The sequence below is a fragment of the Oncorhynchus mykiss genome, chromosome 28, assembly GCF_057628025.1.
Source record: "Oncorhynchus mykiss isolate SJ-2025 chromosome 28, ASM5762802v1, whole genome shotgun sequence".
Taxonomy (NCBI): Eukaryota; Metazoa; Chordata; class Actinopteri; order Salmoniformes; family Salmonidae; genus Oncorhynchus; species Oncorhynchus mykiss.
This window is the reverse complement of record NC_143049.1, coordinates 28,594,103-28,622,054: the sequence shown is the minus strand read 5'-3', so window position 1 is coordinate 28,622,054 and position 27,952 is coordinate 28,594,103. Positions and strand designations below refer to the sequence as shown.

General features: G+C 45.1%; 1 protein-coding gene across 3 annotated transcripts in view; it reads right to left on the bottom strand.

The window, feature by feature from the left end:
- LOC110508829 (choline transporter-like protein 5-A) overlaps window positions 1-27,952 on the bottom strand; it is a 66,911-nt gene that overhangs the window by 38,370 nt on the left and 589 nt on the right. The window lies entirely within an intron of this gene.

The following is a 27,952-nucleotide window of genomic DNA, read 5'->3' as shown; positions in this document are numbered from 1 at the left end:
ATTGACCGTGGGTGGAGTTGTGTGGTTGAGTGGTCAATTGAGTGTAATGAGATGTGTTGAATGTAGTGCAACAAGAGTAGAAGTTGCAGTGACACAGCAATTTCTACCTGGCGCATCACAACACACAGGTGTTGTAAAAAAAATTAAAAATAAAACGTTTTGTTGTTGCAGTCTTTCAGTTAAAAACATTTCCGGGACATAAGCCTCAACGTTTTTTTCTTCACAGAAGTGCAGCTCCCAATACTGTGGTTGTTGTTGTTGCGTTTCATGGTCAGGAGGGGTTAACCAAGCGAGTTACCGGTCGTGAAGGCCACAGGACACGCTGTCTACGACTGAGGGTTAACAAATCCCGTTGAAAGTTAATGAATGAGGGAGAGACATTGACTTTCACTACATTCCTCAACAGCTATTTAAAAGATGTCCGCTTGTTAATTAATGTGTTATAGCTAGCTTTAAAATGCAAATGACTGAAGTTGGAATAGATGCCCAACATCTCTAAGATAGCTTTCACACATGACAACATTCCAGGTAGGCCTAATGAACATGTAGCACTTTTATCCCAGGTCTTTTACCTGAGACACTGACGACAGGACGACTGCAATGGCTCAGTGCTACAACAGTAAAACCCACTTACAGCTAGCTACCTTCAGCGGAGATACAGAGGGACTTGATATTGTAACAAAGACAGAGGAAGCTTATTCCAATGTGTTGGTCTCCCCTCCCAGTACAAGCAGTGATAGATTGAGGTGCTTTGTTCCAGACAATCTGAATCAAACACCAACACCCAGCGTCAACGACTCTCCACCTACAGAAGCCAGATGGGCTCATTCAATCATAATAACACAGTGAGGTAGAGGAAAAACACTTAGTCCTGTCTTGGCTGTCTCCACTTCCGGCCCTCTGAAATACATCACACAAACACACACAGACAGACAGACATAGCCCCATTGAGATAGAGATACAGAATGACATGTTGAAAGGTGTTGCTGTACTACCATGATCAACTCTCAAATATTGTCATCAATCGACAATGTCTCTGTGCTTAATCAAAGAACTGAAATTGGAACATTAAGTTTGCAGTTCAATGGTTTGTTTGCTTGGAAGCTTTGTTGGTAATGGATCAAAAACTAGCTTGTTGGGGAATCTGCAATAGTGGAGAAAATTAGTGTAGAATTGCTATGGGGAGCAAAAAAACATAAGTAGTCGAATAGTGGAGGTAGTAGAAATTAAAGTTATAGAAACACGACTGAATAGAATAGAGCTTGGTGGTGTTCACATTCCATCAGTCTAAAGTGGCTCCATGTAAAATGTGTGATTTAGGCATTATAAACTGTTAGCCATCATAGACCCTTTCCTCTATTTTCTAGTGCCTTTACAAGTACACTTTCTGAAGTGTGAATTTAGAGCAGGTCTTGCTGTGTGGTATATAGAGTGTGATACACCCAGCTGTGTTTGTAATAACATTTTTCCTTTCTCCTGCACCAAACGTGAGGGAATATAATGCTGTCTAACAATTCATTTTACATGGAGGGTAACAGTCCCTCTTATCATGCTGGCACAGGACGTCTTACCCATTAATAACAGAGTTTCATCTCTGCTGATTTTGGGGCTTATCGCTCTCTCTTTATTTCCCTCTGTCACTCACTCTTACATTATCTATAGTATTTCTCTCCTTCTTGGCCTTTATCTCCCTCTCCCCTTCTCTGCTCCATGCATTTATTTGGCTTCGGAGTTTCATCCACACAGTGGAGTATTCTGGGTAAGAAGAATAAATGAGAGGTATCCATCCATGACGACGGTACAGTAGGTATAAATATATAAGCTGGACCTAACTCATCTGACACCTGCGAGGCAGGCACTCAGAGCACTGTGGGGTAGCTGTAGTCTCAGACCCCCTGAGTTTATCCACTGCTGGGCAATACAATGGGATACAGTGGAGGTTAAAAGTCAGATACTTTCACCTTCGAAATCAAAGCAGGGTCAGAGTTCAAAAGCACCATCTGGACCATGGATGGACAAGATGGCCGCCTTGATGTAACACCACACATTCTGGCTTTTAGAAAATCAACAACTATAAGTTGTCTTATTGACTGAGGCTCACTGACTGTACAGCCCATTGACTGCAGAATACACTGGCTGTATTAGTGCCTTTGTAAGCAATCCAGTCCATGTTTGTGCTAATTGTACCAGTTGGCCTCAAGTGGAAACAGGCGAAGTTGGCTGTCACACTGAGTACCACCTGCTAATGTATCTTGAAGCCTCACGCTTCAGCCAGGAAGAGTATGTCAAGAGCAATGAATGTAGAGAGACAGAACCAGACTAAGAGAACTTGAAGGAAACGTCCAGGTATAAGTCATTTTATACTAGATCACCATTACCTTGAAGTGTTTAACATTTCTATACATAGCAATTTAACCCTTGACGATTACCCAGACCACCCTTGACGATTACCCAGACCACCCTTGACGATTACCCAGACCACCCTTGACGATTACCCAGACCACCCTTGACGATTACCCAGACCACCCTTGACGATTACCCAGACCACCCTTGACGATTACCCAGACCACGCTTGGCTTTTAGTTGCGGTTTCATATACAGTGTCCAAGTTGATGAGACTGACAACTCCGGATGACATTGACAAGTCCTGCAGAGACTGAGGCTGTGCCAATATGAACACCATATCCATAGGGCCATTTCAAAACTGCCTCTACAGCTCTAAGGTAGAAAAAAAAAGAGAAGAATCGTGAGAAAAACACTTGAGAGATGGAGCTCCACACAGTAATGGGATCTAGTTTGTTAGCACGTATTAAAGTTGAATATGATGCAGCCTGTTCTAAACTAGGTCACATCCACTGGCTGTGTAGATCATTGTTATGGCAGAGGGAGAAAGTATACTACTCTTTACCTTTCCTTTTCCCTTCCCCTCATATATACACACACACACACACACACACACACACACACACACACACACACACACACACACACACTGTCAGTCATAAGAACAGAAGTGAACATTTTGCCTGTCCTGGGAACGTTTATTTTACGGTTGCAAGGATGTTCTGAGAATGTTTTACTCTGGTTCCTTGAAAGTTTTATTGTTACTCTGAGAACTGAAATTATAGGTTATTTAGAGGTTTTTTAATAACTTCCTTAAACATTTTACTGGATGTTTCAATAAGACTTTTAATAACACTGCTAGCTTACTGTGTGTGATTTAAAAAAAACTCCAAGCACAGATAGGACACATGGATTTTGGTGTTTTTTTTAATGGAAAGTTTTCTAAACATTCTCAGAACATGACTTTAAATAGAACCCTGAGGAAACCTGTAAGAAACGTTATCCTGATGTACTGAAATTCCCACAGAAGAACGTTGTTTCTTAACGTTCTATGAACTATTTGAGAACATTCCCAATGTCAAACCAGTTGGAGAATGTTCCTAGAACATGACCAAAATGTAAATGAAATGCAACCATGTTCGAACTTTTAGGAAACGTTCTGTTTAAGTAATGAAATACCAAGAAAATAACTTATTTTGTCAAGTTCCTTAAATGTGATGAGAATGTTCAAAAGCCAGGTAGCTATTTTGCACCATTCCGCAAAAGGTAGGATGTATGCAAAATAACTATAGGACAACCACTCTCGACAACTCTAACAAACATATGGTTCTCAGAACGTTATGTGCTAGCTGGGACAGTATGTGTAGCAGTTTAAATATTGATTGTTGTCAAGTCACTTTCAAAAAAATATGCCGGATCCCTCCATATTTCATATTTTCAAAAATCAACGGATGACAAGCTTCTGATTCTTCATTATGTCGATAACAGTGCCTTGATTAGGCGTAATGGGCAGTGCTCTATTTGACATGATACAGGATCATTAACTATCAGCCATTAGACATTGATTAAAAACCATCAATTACTGTGTATAAAACATTAAGAACACCTGCTCATTCCGTGACAGACTGACCAGGTGAATCCAGGTGAAAGCTATGATCCCTTATTGATGTCACTTGTTAAATCCACTTCAAATCAGTGTAGATGAAGAGGAGGAGACAGGTTAAAGAAGGGTTTTAAAGCCTTGACACATTTGAGACATTGATTGTGTCTGTGTGCCATTCAGAGGATGATTGGGCAAGACAAATGTAAGTGCCTTTGAACGGGGTATGGTAGTAGGTGCCAGGCGCACAGGTTTGTGTCAAAAACTGCAACGCTGCTGGGTTTTTCACGCTCAACAGTTTCCCCTGTGTATCAAGAATGGTACACCACACAAAGGACACCCAGCCAACTTGACAACTGTGGGAAGCATTGGAGTCAACATGGGCCATCCCTGTGGAATGCTTTCGACACCTTATAGAGTCCATGCCCCGATGAATTGATGCTATTCTGAGGGTAAAAAGGGGGGTACAACTCTATATTAGGAAGGTGTTCTTAATGTTTTGTTCAGACTCACTCACTACCAAAGCATATACTCCTGTTTGTACACATGCCTTAGCCAAGTTTAAACATGTAAGCTAGAGCACTGACATCTCCTTGTCTGGGTCTCCAGTGTCACTATCGATGTGACAGAGCTGAGGAAAGAGAATCCCTGAGCAGGAAGGTTAATCTGAACAAGTAGTGAGGTCCCCTAGACAACCTAAATCAGTGTCACCACTCGCTGAAGTGGTAGGCTTCTACTGTAACTCTGTCTCTGTCAGTCTCTTCTTCATTGATTCATTTCCAGTCTCCACTGTCCTCCTGTCTGTCTATCCTCCCGTTGTCTGTCCGCCTGTCCTCCCACCTGTCCGTCCGCCTAGCCTGTCCTCCCGTCTGTCCGTCCACCTAGCCTGTCCTCCCGTCTGTCCGTCCGCCTAGCCTGTCCTCCCGTCTGTCCGTCCGCCTAGCCTGTCCTCCCGTCTGTCCGTCCGCCTAGCCTGTCCTCCCGTCTGTCCGTCCGCCTAGCCTGTCCTCCCGTCTGTCCGTCCGCCTAGCCTGTCCTCCCGTCTGTCCGTCCGCCTAGCCTGTCCTCCCGTCTGTCCGTCCGCCTAGCCTGTCCTCCCGTCTGTCCGTCCGCCTAGCCTGTCCTCCCGTCTGTCCGTCCGCCTAGCCTGTCCTCCCGTCTGTTCGTCCGCCTAGCCTGTCCTCCCGTCTGTTCGTCCGCCTAGCCTGTCCTCCCGTCTGTTTGTCCGCCTAGCCTGTCCTCCCGTCTGTTTGTCCGCCTAGCCTGTCCTCCCGTCTGTTCGTCCAGCTAGCCTGTCCTCCCGTCTGTCTGTCCGCCTAGCCTGTCCTCCCGTCTGTCCGTCCGCCTAGCCTGTCCGCCTAGCCTGTCCGTCTGTCCGTCCGCCTAGCCTGTCCTCCCGTCTGTCTCCCATCTGTCTGTCCGCCTAGCCTGTCCGCCCGTCTGTCTGTCCGCCTTGCCTGTCCGCCCATCTGTCTGTCTGCCTTGCCTGTCCTCCTTGCCTGTCCGCCCGTCTGTCCGTCCGCCTAGCCTGTCCTCCCGTCTGTCTCCCATCTGTCTGTCCGCCTAGCCTGTCCGCCAGTCTGTCTGTCCGCCTTGCCTGTCCGCCCATCTGTCTGTCTGCCTTGCCTGTCCTCCTTGCCTGTCCGCCCGTCTGTCCGTCCGCCTAGCCTGTCCTCCCATCTGTCCGTCCGCCTAGCCTGTCCTCCCGTCTGTCCGTCTGCCTAGCCTGTCCTCCCGTCTGTTCGTCCGCCTAGCCTGTCCTCCCGTCTGTCTCCCGTCTGTCTGTCCGCCTAGCCTGTCCTCCCGTCTGTCTGTCCGCCTAGCCTGTCCTCCCGTCTGTCCGTCCGCCTAGCCGCCTAGCCTTTCCTTCCGTCTGTCTGTCCGCCTAGCCTGTCCGCCCGTCTCTCTGTCCGCCCGTCTGCCTTGCCTGTCCGCCTTGCCTGTCCGCCCGTCTGTCTGTCCGCCTAGCCTGTCCGCCCGTTCCCCTAGCCTGTCCGCCCGTCTGTCCGTCCGCCTAGCCTGTCCTCCCGTCTGTCCGTCCGCCTAGCCTGTCCTCCCGTCTGTCTGTCCGCCTAGCCTGTCCTCCCGTCTGTCCGTCCACCTAGCCGCCTAGCCTTTCCTTCCGTCTGTCTGTCCGCCTAGCCTGTCCGCCCGTCTGTCTGTCCGCCCGTCCGCCTTGCCTGTCCGCCTAGCCTGTCCGTCCGCCTAGCCTGTCCGCCTAGCCTGTCCGTCCGCCTAGCCTGTCCTCCCGTCTGTCCGTCCGCCTAGCCTGTCCTCCCGTCTGTCCGTCCGCCTAGCCTGTCCTCCCGTCTGTCCGTCCGCCTAGCCTGTCCTCCCGTCTGTCCGTCCGCCTAGCCTGTCCTCCCGTCTGTCCGTCCGCCTAGCCTGTCCTCCCGTCTGTCCGTCCGCCTAGCCTGTCCTCCCGTCTGTCCGTCCGCCTAGCCTGTCCTCCCGTCTGTCCGTCCGCCTAGCCTGTCCTCCCGTCTGTCCGTCCGCCTAGCCTGTCCTCCCGTCTGTCCGTCCGCCTAGCCTGTCCTCCCGTCTGTCCGTCCGCCTAGCCTGTCCTCCCGTCTGTCCGTCCGCCTAGCCTGTCCTCCCGTCTGTCCGTCCGCCTAGCCTGTCCTCCCGTCTGTCTGTCCGCCTAGCCTGTCCTCCCGTCTGTCCGTCCACCTAGCCGCCTAGCCTTTCCTTCCGTCTGTCTGTCCGCCTAGCCTGTCCGCCCGTCTGTCTGTCCGCCCGTCCGCCTTGCCTGTCCGCCTAGCCTGTCCGTCCGCCTAGCCTGTCCGCCTAGCCTGTCCGTCCGCCTAGCCTGTCCTCCCGTCTGTCCGTCCGCCTAGCCTGTCCTCCCGTCTGTCCGTCCGCCTAGCCTGTCCTCCCGTCTGTCCGTCCGCCTAGCCTGTCCTCCCGTCTGTCCGTCCGCCTAGCCTGTCCTCCCGTCTGTCCGTCCGCCTAGCCTGTCCTCCCGTCTGTCCGTCCGCCTAGCCTGTCCTCCCGTCTGTCCGTCCGCCTAGCCTGTCCTCCCGTCTGTCCGTCCGCCTAGCCTGTCCTCCCGTCTGTCCGTCCGCCTAGCCTGTCCTCCCGTCTGTCCGTCCGCCTAGCCTGTCCTCCCGTCTGTCCGTCCGCCTAGCCTGTCCTCCCGTCTGTCCGTCCGCCTAGCCTGTCCTCCCGTCTGTCCGTCCGCCTAGCCTGTCCTCCCGTCTGTCCGTCCGCCTAGCCTGTCCTCCCGTCTGTCCGTCCGCCTAGCCTGTCCTCCCGTCTGTCTCCCATCTGTCTGTCCGCCTAGCCTGTCCTCCCGTCTGTCTGTCTGCCTAGCCTGTCCTCCCGTCTGTCTGTCCGCCTAGCCTGTCCTCCCGTCTGTCCGTCCGCCTAGCCTGTCCTCCCGTCTGTCCGTCCGCCTAGCCTGTCCTCCCGTCTGTCTCCCATCTGTCTGTCCGCCTAGCCTGTCCTCCCGTCTGTCTGTCTGCCTAGCCTGTCCTCCCGTCTGTCTGTCCGCCTAGCCTGTCCTCCCGTCTGTCTGTCCGCCTAGCCTGTCCGCCCGTCTGTCTGTCTGCCTAGCCTGTCCGCCCGTCTGTCTGTCCACCCGCCTAGCCTGTCCTCCCGTCCGTCTGTCCGCCTAGCCTGTCCTCCCGTCTGTCTGTCTGCCTAGCCTGTCCGCCCGTCTGTCTGTCCGCCCGTCTGTCTGTCCGCCTTGCCTGTCCGCCCGTCTGTCTGTCCGCCTTGCCTGTCCGCCTTGCTTGTCCGCCCGTCTGTCTGTCCGCCTAGCCTGTCCGCCCGTCTGTTCGCCTAGCCTGTCCGCTCGTCCGCCTAGCCTGTCCGCCCGTCCCCCTAGCCTGTCCGCCCGTCTGTCTGTTCGCCTAGCCTGTCCGCTCGTCCGCCTAGCCTGTCCGCCCGTCCCCCTAGCCTGTCCGCCCGTCCCCCTAGCCTGTCCGCCCGTCCCCCTAGCCTGTCCGCCCATCTGTCTGTTCGCCTAGCCTGTCTGCCTAGCCTGTCCGCCTAGCGTGTTCGCCCGTCTGTCTGCCTAGCCTGTGCCATGTGGGACTTCAAAGAGAGTTGACACACGGTTGTGTCTCAGCTTATTGTGTATAATACAGTAGCTAGTTACAGAGTTACAATAACAAGTTACAATATGATATTGTATATACTAAACAAGTGGTTATAGCCTGCTCAGATACGATCAAATTAAGGCACTGTCAGGGCCTGCCTGGGGCACCTATAGTATTGATAAGGGATGTCTACAAACACTATTTCTGGTGGAAGACGAAGAGTTTAACTGGATCAAGTATGTGCACAAAGGCAAATATTGGCTCACAAAGTAAATATTTGTTTACATAGAATTAGAGAAATAGGCTAATTATCCAAAATACAAAACTAGAGAGCCTAAACAAAGTAAACATGGTCTTTTAAAGACATCTTCTTGGTTGTATCTGAGTGTAATAATTTGAGTGCCTGGGAGGTAAATGAGATTAACACATAGAGTCTTAAAGTAATAGAGAGTGAGTGGGTGGCAGTGTAGCCCACAAAACAGGATAGATACGGAGTTGATCTTCACTGGTACAGTATAACAAGACTGTGTGTGAGTGAGTGATACCCTCCTACACAGACCTGTTGAAGACTCCACTCTCATGTATTTTCACAGTTAAACATTGTATCATTACTTCCCGGGGCCACCTGTATGTAAAATATATGCACATTTGACTGTTAGTCGCTTTGAAATAAAGCATCTGCTAAATTACATTTATTATGTTAGAGAGAGATTCAAATAATGTTTTGTCAAAGTGGAGAGCACCCATGGCCCTTCTTTAAATCAGCAGTGTCATATCATATTACCCTCGCCCACACTACAGCATGACGCGCACACACACACACACATCTGAATGAGACCCTCTGCACAAAACAAATCAGGAATCAAAGCCTAATTAGGCACCAGATTGCTGCTTAATTTCTCTCTTTTCAACAGAAGACTGGCAATTAAAAACTGCAGTAGCATCTAAGCTGCTGAAACAACAGCTTTTTACATGAAAGGATGTGAAGATTTATTAAGGGGGTGCTGGATGATTGAGAAGGAGGACAGACAGTGCAGTGAGCCTTGTGGTTGGCAACTTGTCCAACCATTTGTGAGGTGTGTCTATATTTCTCTGGCATCGTCACTCAAAATGTGTGTGCACAAGACAAAGGCGTGTGTTTGTGCGTGGATGTGCATACGTCTGTGTTTCCCAAAGCCAAGAAAGTGTTGACAATCTGAAACATCAGCAACTCCAGCTCTCACTCACTTATCATCCCTGTCAATCATACAGGCTATCACACAACATTTCAACATGAATGAATTGAAAGTCTTGAGACAACCTAAGTGAAGAGATAACCCACTGGACGGACGGACGGACAGATACACACACACACACACACAGGTTGAATCAATGTTGTTTCCATGTCATTTCAATTAAATTACATTGAACAAACGTTGAATTGATGTCTGTGCCCAGTGGGAAGACAGTGACAGGGAGGATGTAGATCCCCATCATCATTGTCCTGCTGAGGTTTGATTGTGAATGAGTGCTCTGGTGGGTGTGCAGTGTGTCTCTGTTCCAGCTAGAGGCGTCGCTGGGGGAGAGAGGTCGCCTCAGGAGAGAGAGACAAGGCCTCCAGGGCTTCGGAAGAACACACGGAGAGAGAGAGAGAGAGAGAGAGAGAGAGAGAGAGAGAGAGAGAGAGAGAGAGAGAGAGAGGCTGTCAACGCGAGCCTTTGAGACTGTCTGACGCAGAACGAAAACAGAGATGTAAGGAGATGGGGGGGCTGGCTAGAGGAGTTTTGAATAATAAGAAAAACAGAACAGAAACAATATCAAAGAGTTTTAAAAAAATGGGGGAAAAATATCAAGTGGAGTATTTGGGGGAATAAAGAGGGAGAAAGAAAAGAGAGGCTATTACATAAAAACTAAGGCTCTGGGCCAGTCAAACTCTCCTGATGCCAACTGGTAACGTTATACAAAATCTAGCTGGAAAACGTGATGAGGTCAGCTTGTATTTGTGTGAAAAGGAAATGGAGCACTTTGTTAGATACAACACCTTATTTTACATTTATATTACTATGCGTTCCCCAGGGTGAAATGAATGTACCCCGTAGTTAAACATTTAGCAATCAATTTGTAATAAATGGCACACACACGCAAAGTCACACATAGCAATAATGACACAATTATGCAATTCTAGAAAGTCATTCAGTGCAAAGAGTATCTCTAATTGAACCGCTATTGATTTTGTGAAAACCAAAAGCAATTTCTTATTGCACAGAATGTGGCAGTGTCATTAGATTACTCTACTCAGAGCCTCCGTTTCACTCATTTTGGCATTCTCATTATTAGCATGCACTGAAAGGAGGCCATTACTGCAACACAAAGCACCATCCTCAATCAGCTGTGAAAATCTATTTTGTTTTGTGTACGTGTGTAAGCCCTGCACTACCAAGGGTATTTGAATTAAGAGTAGGATGCATACCCTGCAAAGTTACGAAATACGCATTTCTTCCAAAATAAGTCAGATAGCATCATTTAGACAGAGACATACATTTTTTTACATACACTATATAAAACAAAAGTATGTGGACACCCATTCAAAACAAATATATATGTATAAAAATTAAATAATAATAATAATTTTAAAATCGGTGGATTCGGCTCTCAGTCACACCTGTTAGTGACAGGTGTATAAAATCGAGCACACCGCCATGCAATCTCCATAGACAAACATTAGCAGTAGAATGACTTTACTGAAGAGCTCAGTGACTTTCAACGTGGCACCGTCATAGGATGCCACATTTCCAACAAGTCAGTTCATAAAATGTCTGCACTGCTAGAGCTGCCCTGGTCAACTGGAAGTGCTGTTATTGTGAAGTGGAAATGTCTAAGAGCAACAACGTCTCAACTGCGAAGGCCACACAACGGGACCGCCGGGTGAACAATGACTGTATGTCAGGACCTTCATCAAATTGGTTTCCATGGCCAAGTGTCGGCTGTAGTAGGGTAAAGCTGCCACTGGACTCTGGAGCAGTGGAAACACGTTCTCTGGAGTGATGGATCAGGCGTCACCATCTGGCAGTCCGGCGGATGAATCTGGGTTTGGTGGATTCCAGGAGAACACTACCTGCCCCATTGCTTAGTGACAACTGTAAAGTTTGGTGGAGGAGGAATAATGGTGCAAGGCCCCTTAGTTCCAGTGAAGGGAAATCTTAAGGCTACAGCATACAATGACATTCCAGACGATTCTGTGCTTCCAACTTTGTGGCAACAGTTTGGGGAAGGCCATTTCAGGTTTCAGTATGACAATGCCCCCGTGCACAAAGCGAGGTTCACACAGAAATGGTTTGTCGATCAGTGTGGAAGAACTTCACTGGCCTGCACAGAGCCCTGACCTCAACCCCATCTAACACCTTTGGGATGAATTACAATGCCGACTGCGAGCCAGACCTAATCGCCCAAAATCAGTGCCCGACCTCACTAATGCTTGTGTATGAATGGAAGCAAGTCCCCAAAGCAATATTCCAACATCTAGTGGAAAACTTTCCCAGAATAGTGGAGGCTGTTAGAGCAGGAAATGGGGGACAAATTCCATATTAATGTCCATGATTTTGGAAGGGGGATGTTCGAAGGGCAGGTGACCATATTATTTTGGTCATGTAGCGTATTTCAATATATGTCTCTGGCAATATATCTGGCATTACGCATGTAGACAGAAACCACAAAGCAGAATAGAGTATTGCACCTTCTCTGTCACTGTCCATTCTCAGACAGCCCTGACCTTTAGAGCTGTGAGTTTAGTAGTACACTGGAACGCTACCTCTGGTGATATAACCAAAGATATCCCCCTGCAGTATCTGTCAACTCCACACTAAGGTCACCTCCAGTAATAACATACAGTTCTGTCTCATCTCAGCACAGAGTGTGACTCACCTCCAATACTGACATACAGCACTGTCTCCTCTCACCTCCAAATAGGGTTGCAAAGGGTCAGAAACCTTCTGGTAAATTACTGGAATTTTTCCATAGGAAGTTTGGGAATATTGCTTAAATTCATAAAAAAAAGTTAGCTTAAAACAGTGAACCTTTTTTGTGGGATACACATAAGGCAATTCTAGGTCTTGTGGCATATTTTGTTTAAATTATCCCCAATTCAATGGAATTGCAACCCTCTACATGCACAGTGCATTCTTCCATCACCTGTGCAGTGCACTCTTCTATCGCATGTACAGCTGATTCTCAAGATCTTGCACACTAATGAGATGCTATTGAACCCACGCTATTACACTGTCTGAGCCAAGGACTACATGCTTTCCGGTAAGTTTTAATTACAGTACTGGGTGGGGTGGATATATTTTATATGACATACATTATTTTTTGTTAACTAGTAAATAGTAGCCTACAGCAAAGTGTTTTAAAATCATTTCTAACTTGTTAACAATTTCTGCTAGTTCGTTTTTTCTACCATGTGGGTTTTAGCTTGCTTGAACCTGCTAACTGAGGAGTGTTAATTCACCTGTTTCCATACATGTTAAAACATTTATCTTACAAAGGAGTTGATTAATCTAACTGCTTAACTATTTATCTGTACATGGAATTGTATTTGGGTTTCTTCTTAACTCATTTTTTTTCTAATCTTTACAGGAAAATGCCACGGGCACATTTCACTGCAGCTAATATAGAAGGAAAAGCTGTGTACATTTGCAAATACTGTGCCCAATTATATGCGAAGAATGCAACAAAGATGCAGAATCATCTGGGCAAGTGCATCAAGTTCCCTCAGAGCACATAACCTCTGACAAAAGTCCCTCTACCTCTATTCGAGGTGAAAATTATGAATCAGACACCTTATCGATAGCAACAGCTGGAATCAGAAGTTTTTTTGACTCAATGGAGGAAAGTAGTCAGAGAAATTCTGATGAGTGTCTTGCTCGAGCTGTGTATGCAACTGGTTCCCCTATGATGCTCACAGGCAATGTGTATTGGAAGAGATTTCTGAATGTTCTTCGCCCAGCATATACCCCTCCAACCAGACATGTTTAATCTACTCATTTGCTGGATGCAGAGTTCAGAGTTTAAGTGAAGGTCAAGCAAATCATAGAGAAAGCAGACTGTATTGCAATCATCTCTGATGGGTGGTCGAATGTTTGTGGGCAAGGAATAATTAACGACGTAATCTCCACCCCACAACCAGTATTCTACAAGAGCACAGACACACCGGTCTCTACATTGCAGATGAGCTGAAGGCAGTCATCAATGACCTTGGACCACAGAAGGTATTTGCACTGGTGCCAGACAATGCTGCGAACATGAAGGCCGCTTGGTCTAAAGTGGAGGAGTCCTACCCTCACATCACACCCATTGGCTATGCTGCTCATGCATTGAATCTGCTCCTCAAGGACATCATGGCACTGAAAACAATGGATACACTCTACAAGAGAGCCAAGGAAATGGTTAGGTATGTGAAGGGTCATCAAGTTATAGCAGCAATCTACCTCACCAAGCAAAGTGAGAAGAATAAGACACACTGCCCCAGACCATGATGGACCCTCCACCTCCAAAATCGATCCTGCTCCAGAGTACAGGCCTCGGTGTAACGCTCATTCCGTCGACGATAAACGCGGATCCGACCATCACCCCTGTTGAGACAAAACCGTGACTCGTCAGTGAAGAGCACTTTTTGCCAGTCCTGTCTGGTCCAGCGACAGTGGGTTTGTGCCCATAGGCGACGTTGTTGCCGGTGATGTCTGGTGAGGACCTGCCTTACAACAGACCTACACGCCCTCAGTCCAGCCTCTCTCAGCCTATTGCGGACAGTCTGAGCACTGATGGAGGTATTGTGCATTCCTTATGTAACTCGGGCAGTTGTTGTTGCCATCCTGTACTTGTCCCGCAGGTGTGATGTTCGGATGTACCGATCCTGTGCAGGTTTTGTTACACGTGGTCTGCCACTGCAAGGATGATCAGCTGTCCATCCTGTAGCGCTGTCTAAGGCGTCTCACAGTACAGGCATTGCAATTCATTTGATGGCCACATCTGCAGTCCTCATGCCTTCTTGCAGCATGCCTAAGGCATGTTCACTCAGATGAGCAGGGACCCTGGGCATCTTTATTTTGCTGTTTTTCAGTCAGTAGAAAGGCCTCTTTAGTGGCCTAAGTTTTCATAACTGTGACCTGAATTGCCTACCGTCTGTAAGCTGTTAGTGTCTTAACGACCGTTCCACAGGTGCATGTTCATTAGTTGTTTATGGTTCATTGAACAAGCGTGGGAAACCTTTTATAACAAACCCTTTATAATGAAGATCTGTGAAGTTATTTGGATTTTTACAAATTATCTTTGAAAGACAGGGTCCTGAAAAAGGGACCTTTCTTTTTTTGTTGAGTTTATATCCAATGCAAAAAAACATATACATTTAAATGGTATTAATTTCTATACATTTCAGTTAATTCTCATATATTTTCGTTAGTTCCCATATATTCTCGTTAATTCCCACGGAAAGTTTCCACCTCTGAATATTCCCCAAAATGTGCAACCCTATCTCCAATACTGACATACTGCCTCATCTCATCACAGAGTGTAACTCACCTCCAATAATAACATACAGTTCTGTCTCCTCCAATAATAACATACAGTTCTGTCTCCTCTCACCTCCAATAATAACATACAGTACTGTCTCCTCTCACCTCCAATAATAACATACAGTTCTGTCTCCTCTCACCTCCAATAATAACATACAGTTCTGTCTCCTCTCACCTCCAATAATAACATACAGTTCTGTCTCCTCTCACCTCCAATAATAACATACAGTTCTGTCTCCTCTCACCTCCAATAATACCAACAACATACAGTACTGTCTCCTCTCCAATACTGGTATGCAGTACTGTCTCCTCTCCAATACTGGCATACAGTACTGTCTCCTCTCCCCTCCAATAATAACATACAGTACCATCTCCTCTCCCCTCCAATACTGGCATACAGTACTGTATCCTATAACCTCCAATACTGACAGCTACTCTCTCTCCTGCTACTCATTGTACCACAACACCTGTTACAAAAATCTTAAATTCCAAACATCCACAGTACAGTATGCAAACGCATGTAGAATCACGCATGAATGCAGGAGCATAGATCAGGCACGCACATACCATTCCCTTAAACACACTCCCACCCCCATCCATGTAAACTCAATGGCAGGGAGGGGGCAGAGGACTACTGGTGTGTCTGGCAGGTGGCTCCAGCAGTCCAGGACAGCCTGCCCCCCTGGGGTGCCTCGTTCCTGGGTACCCTCCACGCTCCGCCAACCTTCTCTGATCCATCCCTTAGGGAATCCCCTCCCCGGCTAGCTCCCATTTTCCCACTGCCTCCTCCTTTTGACTTTGTGATGCCTTCTCTCTGCAGTTAACCATCACAGTCATGTCAAACTGTAGCCTGACACTTTCCTCTGTTAACTACACTTCTCCTCTCTTTGACTTTGTGATGCCTTCTCTCTGCAGTTAACCATCACAGTCATGTCAAACTGTAGCCTGACACTTTCCTCTGTTAACTACACTTCTCCTCTCTTTGACTTTCCTCACTCGCTGTCTCCCCTGTCACTCTGCAGAATAATACCACTGTAATCCAAAGTTCCTCGGTGGTTAAGTTACAACTTGCCCATCACATTGAAATGAGTCATTTACTCAAATAACTATGAGACATCAGACAGAAAATAAACATAACGTAACACCAAGCACAAGATTCAGTCAGGACGCAGCCATCACAGAAGGGTCTATAGTCCACAGCTTGTGCTGTAACCATATCCATAGAACAGTGTTATTGTGACCAGCTGCTTAGTAACCGATGACAGTGTCTGTAGGAGAGAGACCTGAGGGGCTGACGGTTGTCTGTGTGTTACTGTTAAAACTTCTTTGGGATAGCGGGCAGCATTTTCACTTTTGGATGAATAGCGTGCCCAGAGTAAACTGCCTCCTACTCAGTCCCAGATGCTAATATATACATATTATTATTAGTATTGGATAGAAAACACTATGACATTTCTAAAACTGTTTGAATGATGTATGTGAGTATAACAGAACTCATATGGCAGCCAAAAACCTGATAAAAAATCCAAACAGGAAATGGGAAATCTGAGGTTTGTAACTTTTGAACCTATCAAATACACAGTGGGATATGGGTCATTTTGCACTTCCTAAGGCTTCCACTAGATGTCAACCGTCTTTAGAACGTTGTTTCAGGCTTCTACTGTGAAGGGGGTCAGTCACGCGCATTCACATGAGGTAGCTCTCGTTTCATTGCTTTTCTACAGACAATGGAATTCTCTGGTTGGAATATTATTGAACATTTATGATAAAAACATCCTAAAAATTGATTCTATACATAGTTTGATGTTTCTACGACCAGTAATATAACTTTTTGGAATTTTCGTCCTACCTTTCCGCTGGAAGTTGCACGCACGTTTCGATTTGTTTACCAAACGCCCTAACAAAAGGAGGTATATGGACATAAATGATGAACCTTATCGAACAAATCAAACATTTATTGTGGAACTGGGATTCCTGGGAGTGCATTCTGATGAAGATCATCAAAGGTAAGTGAATATTTATAATGCTATTTCTGACTAATGTTGACTGCGCAACATGGCGGATATTTCTTTTGGCTGGTTTGGGCTCTGTGTTCTGTACTCAGATGATTGCATGGTATGCTTTTTCTGTAAAGTTGTTTTGAAATCTGACACAGCGGTTGCATTAAGGAGAAGTGTATCTAAAGTTCCATGCATAACACTTGCATTTTCATCAACATTTATAATGAGTATTTCTGTGAATTGATGCTGCTCTCTGCAAAATCACCGCATGTTTTGGAACTACTGAACATAACACGCCAATGTAAAATGAGATTTTTGGATATAAATATGCACTTTATCAAACAAAACATACATGTATTGTGTAACATGAAGTCCTATGAGTGTCATCTGATGAAGGTCATCAAAGGTTAGTGATTAATTATATCTCCATTTGTGCTTTTTGTGACTCCTCTCTTTGGCTGGAAAAATGGCTGGGTTTTTCTGTGACTTGGTGGTGACCTAACATAATTGTTTGTGGAGCTTTCGCTGTAAAGCATTTTTGAAATCAGACACTGTAGCTGGATTAACGAGAGTTTTATCTTTAATATGGTGCCTAATACTTGTATGTTTGAGAAATGTGATTTCTGAGATTTCTGTTGATTTGTATTTGGCGCCCTGCAATTTCATTGGCTGTTGGCGAGGGGTTCCGCTAGCGGAATGGGGTTCTAGACAGGTACACATTGTGGCATCCCATCCAGAGTTCTGTCCTCTTGTATGAATCTACATTTTTCATTCGATTAATCCCTCTCACTGTCGATTAGCTTCTCCACAAGCCAAGCAAACACGCATGGTTACTAACTGAACAGGCATACACACATACATGCACGCATAGTTACTAATAACTGTACTCGCACACTGTACCCTTACAATCCAAATGTCACTCAACAAAACCAAGACATGAAAATGCCAGCATCAGTCCAACATGTTCTGTAGGCCTACCCTCTCTACCTAACACAGACAACCAAACTGTTAGTATGGATATGGCCTACCCTCTCTACCTAACGCAGACAACCAAACTGTTAGTATGGATATGGCCTACCCTCTCTACCTAACGCAGACAACCAAACTGTTAGTATGGATATGGCCTACCCTCTCTACCTAACGCAGACAACCAAACTGTTAGTATGGATATGGCCTACCCTCTCTACCTAACACAGACAACCAAACTGTTAGTATGGATATGGCCTACCCTCTCTACCTAACACAGACAACCAAACTGTTGGTACGGATATGGCCTACCCTCTCTACCTAACACAGACAACCAAACTGTTAGTATGGATATGGCCTACCCTCTCTACCTAACACAGACAACCAAACTGTTAGTATGGATATGGCCTACCCTCTCTACCTAACACAGACAACCAAACTGTTGGTACGGATATGGCCTACCCTCTCTACCTAACACAGACAACCAAACTGTTAGTATGGATATGGCCTACCCTCTCTACCTAACACAGACAACCAAACTGTTAGTATGGATATGGCCTACCCTCTCTACCTAACACAGACAACCAAACTGTTAGTATGGATATGGCCTACCCTCTCTACCTAACGCAGACAACCAAACTGTTAGTATGGATATGGCCTACCCTCTCTACCTAACACAGACAACCAAACTGTTAGTATGGATATGGCCTACCCTCTCTACCTAACACAGACAACCAAACTGTTAGTATGGATATGGCCTACCCTCATCTTAAAATGACCATGAAATCAGCTAAAAATGAGTTTAATTTAGGTAACGGTATAACGGTATGTGATTATGTCTCAATGTAATCAAGGTAAGAATTTATTGTTATTTTCAAATACAATCTCTTTTTGGTTGTGGTCAATTTGCAGTGTACAAATTATTATAATTAGGTTCCGGCACACGACCATGCGATCCAACAAAAATCAGCCAGCGACTGAATCTAGTTGCCTACCCCCGCCATAGACAAACAAACCCATCTAAGAACCCATTACAGTTCATTCTAATCTACAGCGCTCAATAAAACCTTATGAAAGGGAGATCCTCTCCTTTCTGGGTTTACCTACACACAGACCTTCAATCCACCTCGCTAAATCTCTCCAGAATCCCTGGGAAATCCAGCAAACATGACAGCTAATAGCACGTAATGAGCGTTAATGAAGTCAACGCTGAGCTTGACACTCCCACTTAGTAGCTGAACGCCCGTGGGAATTGTCACTTCAAAGACCCAGAATCTGGAATCCAGATTGATTAACCAATTTAGAATGTCTTAGATTCTACGGATTTATAATTTCTTAAATTCTACTGAATGTCTTACAGTAGACAAGTGTAACAGTTTAGGTTACTCTCCTCGCCCCTACCTCGGCTTGAACCAGGGACCCTTTGCACACATCGACAACTGACACCCACGAAGCATCATTACCCATCGCGCCACAAAAGCCACGCACCACCGCTAACTAGCTAGCCATTTCACATTGGTTACACTCACCCTCCTTTTCCGCAGCAACCAGTGATCCGGGTCAACAGCATCAATGTAACAGTATTGCTTCCGTATTGCTTCTGTCCCTCTCCCCTCCCTGGGCTCGAACCAGGGACCCTCATGCATACATCAACAACAGCCACCCTCAAAGCATCATTACCCATCACGCCACAAAAGCCACAGCCCTTGTAGGGCATGGGGAACAACTACTTCAAAGCCTCAGAGCGAGTGATGTCACAGATTGAAACGCTATTAGCGCGCACCACCGCTAACTAGCTAGCCATTTCACATCGGTTACACAAGGACAAAGCTAAGTTCAGCTGGCCTGTCTGGGAGAGAGAGTATGTTGAAGAACATGCATGATGGGTTTCGGGGGCTTATACAGTGGAGCATTTATTTTTGCCTGTGGATGTGCGAGTCCGTGGGAATGACCTTCATTTTCTCAACAAATTAACAAATTTCACTTCCTTAGACCGAGATTTGAGCGAACATGCATGTGCATACAGAATACATACATACACACCACGGATGATAGTCAGCTGCTAGCATGATACTAGACTTGAACTGTCACTCCCACAGAGTTCTCCTCAAGGACCCAGTCCCACAAACAATCCAAAAATATCAGCTCGTTCCCTCTAGTCTACACAAACACAGCATCTCTCACGCAATTAACTTGTGTTTACCTTACAGTAAGATAAAGTACCTACTAGTTACTCTCCGAAGGGAAGTTTATCAAACAGACTGTTGTTTACTCTGAGTCAAGCCTACAGGGAGTCTTCCAGCAAGTACACTTGATGACGGAGCAATCACAGCAGTCCAGTCCAGAACAACAAAAGCATCCAACTACAAAACAAACAACAATCCAGCAATAGATTCAAGCCTGTTGTTGAGAATCGTAAGAGAAGTGTTGAACTATGGGAAAGTTCAGTCATACACACTGCTCATTTATGTATTAAATGCCACCCCATACAGAACGCTACTCACACCCCCCCCCCCACACAAAAAAAAGAGGAATAGTCATTTAAGGGCACTACTATTTTCAATGTATTTACGTATGTCATTTCACATGGACCATGCGTATTAACATAATATTTCCAGTTTCACGTCACTGTAAAAGTTCTGAAGATATGGTAGTTATTCAGTTCATGCATATTCCCTGTGAGGATGTCAATGAGCAAAGAGGGGACAGAGGCACTAGGAGACAAACAGACAACAGAAACCATCTTCAGTGAGGTCCTCCCAAACAGGCCTCTCAGAGAAACAAGTCAAGTGTACAGTGCAATGGGAAAAATCTCATTTATGCAAATTGCTCTAGCAACAGCTCACATCCATTTTTCTGAATAGTGGTAATGTACCCTGAACAAAAATAAAAATGAAACATGTAAAGTGTTGGTCCCATGTTTTATGAGCTGAAATAAAAGATCCCAGAAATGTTCCAGATGCAAACAGCTTATTTCTCTCACATTGTGAGCACAAACCTGATTACATCCCTGTAAACTTAAACGTAAAACATTAGTGAGCATTTCTCCTTTGCCAAGATAATCCATCCACCTGACAGGTGTGGCATGTTGAGAAGCTGATTAAACAGCATGATCATTACACAGGTGCACCTTGTGCTGGGGACAATAAAAGGCCACTCTAAAATGTGCAGTTTTGTCACACAATGCCACAGATGTTTCAAGTTGAGGGAGCGTGCAGTTGGTATGCTGACTGCAAGAATGTTCACCAGAGCTGTTGCCAGAGAATTGAATATTAATTATCTCCAATGTCGTTTTAGAGAATTTGGAAGTCTGTCCAAACGGCCTCACAACCACGCCAGCGCTTCACATCCAGCTCCTTCACCTGCGTGTCACACCCTGATCTGTTTCACCTGTCTTGTGTTTGTCTCCACCCATCACCAGGTGTCTCCCATTATCTCCTATGTATTTATACCTGTGTTTTCTGTTTGTCTGTTGCCAGTTCGTCTTGTCCTGGCAAGTCCTACCATCGTGTTCCCTGTGCTCTTCTTAGTCTTGCTAATTCTGACCTTTCCCGACCCTGATCCTGCCCACCGTCCTGTACCTGCCTGACTCTGACCCGTTGCCTTGACTACCCTTTTGCCTGCCCCTTGTACTATAATAAACTGAGACGTACTATCCGCCTCCTGTGTCTGCATCTGGGTCTTTGCCTGAGTTCTGATACTGTGGGATGGTCTGAGATGAGCTACCCAGACAGCTGATGAAACTGTGGCTTTGCACAACTGAAGAATTTCTGTACAAACTGCCAGAAACCATCTCAGGGAAGTTCATCTGCATGCTTGTCATCCTCACCAGAGTCTTTACCTGACTGCAGTTCGGCGTCGTAACCGACTTCAGTGTGCAAATGCTCACCGTCGAGGGCTACTGTCACGCTGGAGAAGTGTGCTCTTCACAGATGAATCCTGGTTTCAACTGTACCTGGCAGATGGTAGACAGCGTGTATGGCGTCGTGTGGGCAAGTGGTTTGCTGATGTCAACGTTGTGAACCGAGTGCCCCGTGGTGGTGGGGTTATGCTTAGGGCAGACATAAGCTACTGACAATGAACATAATTGCATTTTATCGATGACAATTTGAATGCACAGACATACTGTGAAGAGATCCTGAGGCCCATTGTCGTGCCGTTCCTCCGCCGTCATCACGTTTCAGCATGGAAATGTGGCATGTCGATCTGTACACAATTCCTTAAACCTGAAAATGTCCCAGTTCTTCCATGGCCTCCATACTCAGACATATCACCCATTGAGCATGTTTGGATGGACATGTAGGACAGCGTGTTCCAGTTCCTGCCAATATCCAGCAACTTCGCACAGCCACTGGCTGCGTTTCAAACTCAAAGTAGACAGCCCTCGGCCCTAAACCCTCAGCCCTTGGGGGAATCCCCGCAGTCATATGTCGCCGGTCCAAATGATTAGCAAAGCAAGTGAAGTTTGCAACGTAAGCCCCTCAGCCCTTGTTTTTAGTAATGGAGTTTGCGAGTGTAAACGCCCCATAATTAATTTCACGATGACTGTACATCCGCTAAGATAAGTCAGCCAAAACGTAAAACCTCAACGTCAATATGGAGTCAACATACAAGTGTAAGTAAAAATCGAATGTAAATAAGTTACAAATTGTGCTACTAATGCACAAACTCATCTCATAAAAGTAATGATGCTTTTGTTTGGTTAGCTTTTGGAAATTGTAGAAACAAAACAAATGTTCATTCAGAATCAGCTAGGCAGGCTAACCTTAGTTAGCTCATTCATTTGCTAGCTATCATACAGTAGGCGTATATTAATAATGATATAGTTAATATAAGTAGACAAGCAATCATAATTAACTGTAGCGCATATAAAGCACCCACAAGCTACCGGTGGCTGAAAACACAATCATCGCTGGATGAACAAGTTATGAATTTCCGGGCAAGGGCAGTCCATTTAAAAATCATTCCTTCCTCCCTCCCTCGCCCCTTGCCCTGCAAGTGTATACTCGTCAGACGAGTTTACCAAATGGTGGTCACACCAGATGCTGACAGGTTTTCTGATACATGCTCCTACCTTTTTTTATGCATCTGTGACCAACAGATGCATATCTGTATTCCCAGTCATGTGAAATCCATAGATTAGGGCCTAATTTATTTATTTCAAATGACCGATTTCCTTATATGAACTGTAATTCAGTAAAATCGTTGATTGTTGCATGTTCCATTTATATTTCTGTTCAGTGTACAGTAAATAGGGGCCAGAATATATGCCTGTTTTCACAGACTACATGTCGGTGGAAGTTTGAGGGCTATTGGTGTGGTGTTGTCAATGATGTGTGTGTGTTGATGTTTATTTGCTGGCAAGGCCTTATCTGTCCTCAGACAGTGATTTGTCTGAGGACAGAGATAATCCCGGCCTGTCACCCAGAGATAATCCTGCCTGTCCTGCTCCCTCCGTCTGAACACACATCACCTGGGAGAAGGTGTCTTTCACATACATGCATCATGTTCTCACTCTTTCTCTCAGAAACCATCCCTCCCCAACTCATCTTGTCTTAAAAACGATGTTCCAAAGACAATCCCTCACTGCCCCACATCCAGATACAAATCTTACAGGGTGGCTACTTTGAAGAATCTCAAATATAAAATATATTTTAGTTACTACTTAATTTCATAGTTTTTATGTCTTCACTATTATTCTACAATGTAGAAAATAATAAAAACAAAGAAAAACCTTTTAAATAAGTAGATGTGTTTTGGGACCCTTCCCCAGAGCTGTGCTTCGACACAATCCTGTCTCGGCACTCTACAAACAATTCCTTTGACCTCATAGCTTGGTTTTTGCTCTGACATCCACTGTCAACCGTGGGACCTTATATAGACAGGTGTGTGCCTTTCCAAATCATGTCCAATCAATTTAATTTACCACAGGTGGACTCCAATCAAGTTGTAGAAACATCTCAATGATGATCAATGGAAACAGGATGCACCGGAGCTCAATTACAAGTCTAATAGCAAAGGATCTGAATACTTATTTACATAAGGTATGTTTATTTTTAATACATTTGCAAACATTTCTAATAACCTGTTTTCACTTTGTCATTATGGGGCATTGTTTGTAGATTAACAAAAATTATTTGATCACTCATCAATTTTAGAATAAGGCTGTAACGTAATGCTGGACATGCAATTGCCAGTCAGGATCTCTAGTCTCCACCGAGTGTTGTAAACACCCCATGGTTCCTCTTATCCAACAGTCGGTGGAGAAACAAGTTTGAGTGTTCAGAGACAAAACAAGTTCATCCGACTGGCATGGAAGTGCCTCGAGTCTTCAGAGGTGTAAGGATAATTAGGAGTCTGAAACTAGGGAATTTGGTGCAGTGATACTGCTTTTGTTTCTAGCAAGAAAAGGAATGGCCTCCCACTGTGATAAGTAGCTATCACCAGTCTGTGATAAGTAGCTATTGGCAGTGAGAATCTGTGTGTTTCATGCTTTAGTTTTTATCTGGGGGCTCTGTAAATCCTTTAGGTTTAGGGAGTGAGGATGAAAGGTAAAGATTCTCTATTTTCTTAGAAAAAACAGCTTGCAGCTCTTTATTAATCTGATAACAATTGTTATCACAACCAATTTCTGTATACCATACATATCATAATGATCCGCCCTCATACAATCATTACCGTACAGTCAATAACATACCAAAGAAACAGAACTCTGACTGAAGTATTGTCTACTATTATCATGTAGGATCAGTGCCATTCAGCATCCTTGGGACATCTCTACCTAACCAGAACCCTTACCTGACCCTAGAAATGATCATTTAAAATGTAAACTTCAATGGGGTAGGGATGTCTCAAGGATCTTTCCAGACTGACAACTCACAAGGTAAAGACATAAATGTGTAACCACAAGTGAAAACTGTCATTTGACAGCAAGAAAAAAGAACACCAATAGACAATGCAAAAAAAACTACCTACCTATGGTGTACCGTTATATTCACAAGGACAAGCGATTCATGTCCTGTCTTTGTTCCATAAACCATTTTCCATTTGTGTGTGTTGCCAGACTTCTCAAGATGACTTCCACCCATTTGAGGGTAACCAGGTGTAAAATACAGTAGAGATAGATCCTCCTTTACTACACAGACATTTAAAATATATATTATTGATGTCACCTCATAAAAAATTAAATCTCAATTCCTAAAACACTGAATAATTCAATACTTTTAGTCTCTAGCCTCACCTAAAATATGTTCATTCACATCTGTGATTTTACTATTTGGTGAGAAGTTTACAAGCATAATGAGGAGATGTTACTGGTGGCAAAAACATAAAAACTGACTCGGGAAGGGAGTGAACACAACCTGACTGCCACACATGAATAACCAAGAGTAAGGTTGCAAAATTATTTCCAAAAATTCCCAGGTTTTCCAGAATAACTATTTCCTTAAGCCGTACACTCTACAGAGCTGGGATTTAAGGAAGAGCGGACAGAAAAAAAGCCATTGCTTGAAGAAAAAAATAAGCAAACATTTCCCCAAACACATGGAAGAAGGTACTCTGGTCAGGTGGTCAGGTGAGACTAAAATTGCGCTTTTTGGCCATCAAGGAAAATGCCATGTCTGGCGCAAACCAAACACCGCATCACCCCGAGAACACCATGAAGCATGGTAGTGGCAGCATCACACTGTGGGGATATTTTTCCCATTGGCAGGGACTGGGACACTGGTCAGAATTGAAGGAATGATGGATGGCGCTATATACAGGCAAAATCTTGGGGGGGGTGAATAGTTATGCACGCTCAAGTTATGTTTTTTGGTCTTATTTCTTGTTTGTTTAACAATAAAAAATATATTTTGCATCTTCAATGTGGTAGGCATGATGTGTAAATCAAATGACACAACCCCCCCCCCCCCCCCCCCCTCAAAAAAAGAAATATTTTAATTTGAGGTTGTAAGGCAACAAAATGCCAAGGGGGGTGAATACTTTGGCAAGCCACTGTAAGGAAGACAGCACAAACCGATCTGGGAACATGGCTTGTTGAAGCATACAGGATTTAGCCAGCTTGTCCTGGGTCAATAGCCTCACAGCCTTTTGGATTTAATGTTTGAGGTTCTCTAAAAAAAAAAACACATCTGGAATGATGCAAAGCCAGAACAAACTGCAGTCAATGGACTAAATCCCTGTGGCTATTCCAGTAACTATATTACACAGGACTCAAGCAGTTGATATGGTCTGCGAAAGTGTGTATTTGGTTGGTCTGTATTGGTTGGTTTCTAATGTCTTAAGCATATTATCTCTTGTAATGTACAGTGTCCTCTCACTGGAATTGAGCCTTTATTCTCAAACAAATGTTTCCGGTCATTAATTTCCTCACGGATCATCATTATGTTAATTTCAATGTGGGCACACACACACACACACAAAGCAAGCTTTAAACTGTGAGAAGACAGAAATGAAAAACAGGAACAGAGACAGGGAAGCAGCAGCATGCAGAGAAAATATGTTCTTCAGAAGAAAGAAATCATTCAGAGGAGATAGGAGCCTTTGAAAATCATGAGGAACCACACAGCTACCGTATCCAGCAACCATTAGGAGGACTGTCAGCGGTTTCCCTCCCGCACACACCGTTGCCAGGCAGCTCGAGGGGAGAAACTAACAGATTAAAACCACATCTCTGGTTCAGAACGATGCAGCAGAGACACCACGGGGGAGCTGCTTCATTATTCATAAGCCTTTGTAAACAGGGGAGAGAAACTTCTCCAAGTACAAAGACACACTGGCCTACTCTCTTCCTCGCTACACTGCACCACCTCCAGCCCTACACTGTAGTCACCTAGGTAATGACACCCAAGCCAGTGATGTCTGTTTTTTGGTGTTTGTAGTGTCACCCACCAAATACTGAACCCTGGTCATCAGTGTGAATCGAGACTGTGTTAGCCCATTGAACTAAAGCCTTGACACTGGGATGCTTCAGGTCTCAGGCAAGGTTAGCTTAATCTGCATGGGCAAGAGAGGAAGTGCCAGGCTTTGGCAATTTAACCCTGATGAAATCACTGTCAGCAAACAGCTGGACTTTGACTCAAGGACCACAGAAAGAGTACCAGTGCGTTACACTCCATGTAAATGTGTGAAACTGATCTGAGGCCCGTAACACACCCCAGAATAGAGCTGGGACGATAAACCGCAAATGAGCAATACCGATCAAACCGACCATTTATCACTGACATTTTAATGATAACATTCCTCTAGGAAAGGCTACTTATCGTTAAGTTAGAAATAAAATAAGTCTGCTAATATGGGTTAACGGGACAATGATAGTCACAACATTGAAAGTAGTAGTAGTAGTTTTAGGGGTAATATTTAAAAAATTACTGTGCGCATTAATGTTAAACTTATCGTTGAATTAACCGTTATCGTAATAAACCAGCCAATATAGTGATATAGATTTGTGTCTATATCGCCCAGCTCTACCCCAGAACACATTCACACACCTCACCGCCACACCTGCACTGCTTTAATGCCTCCAACAATGGATTGTTCAAGTGAGAGAGAACCATTTACCCACTTTGCTAAGGAATGAGGCATTCGGGCCAGTGAACATAATACTGGTTTATACTGGTCTGGTGCACATCCAACTCTTTCACTCAAATGGCAGACTATACACATGCACACCAGAGGCTGGTGGGAGGAGCTATAGGAGGACACCTCATTGTAAATGGCTGGAATGGTATCAAACATACCAAAACCACATAATTGATTCCGTTTGGTTCATTCCATTCCAGCCATTACAATAAGGCCATCCTCCTACAGCACCTCCCACCAGTCTCCTCTGATGCACACCTGACAATAGTTGACAGATTATTTTGACTGAGCAGAATGATACTGCATTCCAGAAACAGTGCAGGTTGCTGTAGCCAGCGGGCACTCCAATACCAATCCACTGTGTCACAGAGAGCCTGGTATTCAGTAGAGCAGAGGGAAATATCCTGTAATTATGAACAACACAGCAACAATAGCCAGTAGACTACAGTGTTTCGTGGTGGCTTAATGTCCTTGAAAACCAGAAGTAGACTAGGAATGTTTTTTTTGTGTGGAACGCATCAGAAAATAGAGAAGGTCATTTTAATGTTGACAATAATAGAAAATATTTCTTGCATAATCTTAATTCTCTGCGCACTTAAATGGGTATAGACTGCCTGTGTGATTTGTGCTCAAGGTTTAGTGCGCAAAGGGCAACCGTAAAATAATTTGGATCGTCTAGTTATTAACTCAAATACAGTCATTGGCCTATAAAAGTAGCCTAAAAAATTATGAATAATGTTAAATACAGAGGGTTCCGTTACAGTTCACTGTCAGATGAGGTTGCAGTACAGTTGCCATCCTGCATATATACGGCGCCGAGATTTGCCCTGTGCGCGAGCGGCACACGACGTCTTAGCAACAAAGTTGCATCCC